Raw genomic sequence first — 4,447 nt, forward strand, 5'->3', positions numbered from 1 at the left:
AAATTAATATTGTTAGAAGAGATTTATATTTTGAATAAACGCTGTTCTTTAAAAAAAATTATACATCGAAGAATCCTTAAAAAAGTATCACAGATTCCAAAATAATAATTGGTAGCACAACTATTAATAGTTCTAATAATAAATCATCATATTTTCATGATTTCTAAAGATCATGTGGCACTGAAGACTGGAGAAACGATGCTGAAAATACAGCTGCACATCACAGAAATAAATTATATTTTAAAGGATATTAAAATATAAACCATTATTTGCTATATTTCATTTTGATAATTTTGAATTATTACTGAAATACAACCTTTTTTTGTTTCAAATAGTTGATTGAACAATAATAAATTAAGTACCTGAAGCTGACAATGAAGTAAATGTATAATAATTAGCAAAGATGATTAATTTAGCGCTATAAACGCTTGTGTGAGGGGCGGAGCGTCAGACGCACGTGAGGACCAAACACAGCAGAACGGTAAGAAACTTCACTCCTCTTATTATTTCTCTTTTACTATAGCGATTTATTTTTTGATACGTGATCTGAGTCTTTCATAGAGCTGTAGAGTTATTAGAGAAATATAATTATTTTTTACATTCTTTGGTCGAAGTCTGTTGATTCAGATCGGCACTTCGGAGCCTGTTCGCGACTCGGTTGATTCAGATAGGAACTTCGGAGCCTGTTCTCGACTCGGTTGATTCAGATCGGCACTTCGGAGCTTGTTCGCGACTCGGTTGATTCAGATCGGCACTTTGGAGCAGGAAGTGTTTGTCAAACAGTTAATTTGTGATAAATGAATATTTGACCTGAGGCTTTTTTTTAACCTGTCGATGTGATTTTTAAATGATTTCAATGACTTTTGGATGTCAATACTTCTTGTACCTCAGTTGCATTTTTTTTTGTTTTATGAATTGTGGATTGATTAATCAACTGAGAAATAAAGTTGAACATTGATTATCATGAACTCTTAAATAAGATGATGAAAAGAAAAGGTAATATTGCATATAAAATTATATCTAAGTATGAACTAACTTGCGCAATACAGTAAATATTCTTACTCTACCCTAAATCAGGGAAAAAATGTTTGGCTCAGTTTACAGAAAAGTGTAGGTCACACATCCTTTCATTATGATGCAACATAGTTTTCTCCTCAGATGAGTATTTAACATCTTTATTATTGTGGGGATTAGTGTGTAAGTGCTACACACACACACCGGTCAGAGTTTGGGATCAGAATGATTTTTTTATGTTTTTTTTTTTTTTCTTACCGGATTTACTCATCAAAACTGCATTTATTTGATCAAAAATACAGGAAAAAAAGTGAAATATTGTTATGAAGTAAAACAACATTATTTTTAATTTTAATATACATTAAAATCTATTTTTTTCTGAGATTTTCAGCATCATTCCTCCAGTCGTCAGTGTCACAGAATAATATGATGATTTATTACGTGCTGCTGAAACCGTGATACTTCTTTCAGGATTCTTTGATGAATGAAAAGCTAAAAAGAAGAGCATTTATTTAAAGATTTTTCTAACAATATTCACTACAGTTCAATAGTTTGGGGTCAGTAAATTTTTATCATTTCTTTTTTTTATTAGAAATGGTATTCTTTATTAGATTTTAGAATCTTTTATTCAGGATGTGTTAAATTGATAAGAAGTGATATCAAAAATTAATATTGTTAGAAGAGATTTATATTTTGAATAAACGCTGTTCTTTAAAAAAATTATACATCGAAGAATCCTTAAAAAAGTATCACAGATTCCAAAATAATAATTGGTAGCACAACTATTAATAGTTCTAATAATAAATCATCATATTTTCATGATTTCTAAAGATCATGTGACACTGAAGACTGGAGAAACGATGCTGAAAATACAGCTGCACATCACAGAAATAAATTATATTTTAAAGGATATTAAAATATAAACCATTATTTTATATATTTTATTTTGATAATTTTGAATTATTACTGAAATACAACCTTTTTTTTGTTTCAAACAGTTCATTGAACAATAAGAAAGGAAGCTGACAATGAAGTAAATGTATAATAATTAGCAAAGATGATTAATTTAGCGCTGTAAACGCGCGTGTGAGGGGCGGAGAAGCGCCGCAAGCGTCAGACACGGGTGAAGACCAAACAGCAGAACGGTAGGAAACTTCACTCCTCTTATTATTTCTCTTTTACTATAGCGATTTATTTATAAATGCGTGATCTGAGTCTTTCATAGAGTTGTAGAGTTATTAGAGAAATAGAGTTATTTTTTACATTCTTTGGTCGAAGTTTTCAGATCGGGACTCCGGAGCCTGTTCGCAACTCTGTTGATTCAGATCGGCACTTTGGAGCTTTTTCGCGACTAGGTTGATTCAGATCGCCACTTCGGAGCCTGTTCGCGACTCGGTTGATTCAGATCGGCACTTCGGAGCCTGTTCGCGACTCGGTTGATTAAGATCGGCACTTCGGAGCCTGTTCGCGACTCAGTTGGTTCAGATCGGCATGTTCGCGACTCGGTTGGTTCAGATCGGCACTTCGGAGCCTGTTCGCGACTTGGTTGATTAAGATCGGCACTTCGGAGCCTGTTCGCGACTCAGTTGGTTCAGATCCGCATGTTCGCGACTCGGTTGGTTCAGATCGGCACTTCAGAGCATGTTCGCGACTCAGTTGGTTCAGATCGGCATGTTCGCGACTCGGTTGGTTCAGATCGGCACTTCGGAGCCTGTTCGCGACTGGGTTGATTCAGATGGGCCCTTCGGAGCATGTTCGCGACTCGGTTGGTTCAGATCGGCACTTCGGAGCCTGTTCGCGACTGGGTTGATTCAGATGGGCACTTCGGAGCATGTTCGCGACTCGGTTGATTCAGATCGGCACTTCGGAGCCTGTTCGCGACTCGGTTGATTAAGATCGCCACTTCGGAACATGTTCGCAACTTGGTGTATTCAGATTGGCACTTCGGAGCCTGTTCGCAATTCGGTTGATTCAGATCGGCACTTTGGAGCATTTTTGTGACTCGGTTGATTCAGATCGGCACTTCAGAGCATGTTTGAGATTTTTTAAAATTCAAATCTTGACATCGAAGCAGGAAGTGTATGTCAAACAGGTGATAAATTAATATTTGGACTTGAGGCTTTTTTTTAACCTGTCGATTCAGTATGTACATGGACCCACACACAAAGGTCGACACACTCTAGACTTAATCATCAGTAGGGCTCTCAACTTTTCATCCATTGTTATTAAGGACATAGTGTCACAGATCGCAAGAGGCGAAGACTCAAGTGCAGGCAGATGGGAAGACTTCATTTATACATCACCAAAATAAATAAAAACACAACTGAAACCAGAGGAGCGTTCAAAGTTACGAGACATAGACTGAAGACAGATTCCAAGTGAAATGCTCTCAGACAGCAAATGCAATGAGTTTGCATCCTTCTTTTCTGAGAAGATCATCAATATCAGGAAGGCGATTAGCACATCCTCAAGTAATGCAGTTAGAAATACCAAGGGTTCACACAAAACAAGGGGAATCTGCTTTTAGTGTCTATTCCGCTCACAGTTGGAATCAGCTTCCAAAAGAGATCTGATGTGCTAAAACACTAGTCACATTTAAATCTAGACTTAAAACTCATCTGTTTAGCTGTGCATTTATTGAATGAGCACTGTGCAATGTCCGAAATGGTTGCACTATATTTTTTCACTGTTTTTTTTTTTAATATAAAATAATTTTGTAACCGTTTTTAAATTCATTTTAATTAAGTAAAATTTTTAATCATTATAAAAGTTTTAAAATTGCTTGTTTTATATTTGTTATAATTTTTCTTTATGATTATTTTACTTTCTTTTATGCAAAGCACTTTGAATTACCATTGTGTATGAAATGTGCTACATAAATAAACTTGCCTTGCCTAGTGTGTTAGTGGGCTTATGTGTGTGTGTTATATATATATATATATATATATATATATATATATATATATATATATATATATATATATATATATATATATATATATATATATATATATATAACACACATACACACACTACCGGTCAGAGTTTGGGATCAGAATTATTTCTAATGGTTTTTTTACAGGAATTTATTTTACTCATCAAGACAGCATTTATTTGATCAAAAATACTGGAAAACATGTAATATTGTGAAATATTATTAACATTTTTCTATTTTAATATACATGGTGTAATTTATTCATGTGATGTGCAGCTGTATTTTCAACATCATTCCTCCAGTCTTCAGTGTCACGTGATCTTCAGAAATCAGAATAATATGATGATTTATTATTACAATTATCAACAGTTTTGCTGATAAATATTATTTGGGAGTCTGTGATACTTTTTTTCAGGATTCTTTGATGATTTAAAAGTTAAAAAGAAGAGCATTTAAAATATAAATATTTTCTAACAATATTCACTACAGTTCAATAGT

Source organism: Carassius gibelio, chromosome B13 (genome assembly GCF_023724105.1).
Source record: "Carassius gibelio isolate Cgi1373 ecotype wild population from Czech Republic chromosome B13, carGib1.2-hapl.c, whole genome shotgun sequence".
Classification (NCBI taxonomy): Eukaryota; Metazoa; Chordata; class Actinopteri; order Cypriniformes; family Cyprinidae; genus Carassius; species Carassius gibelio.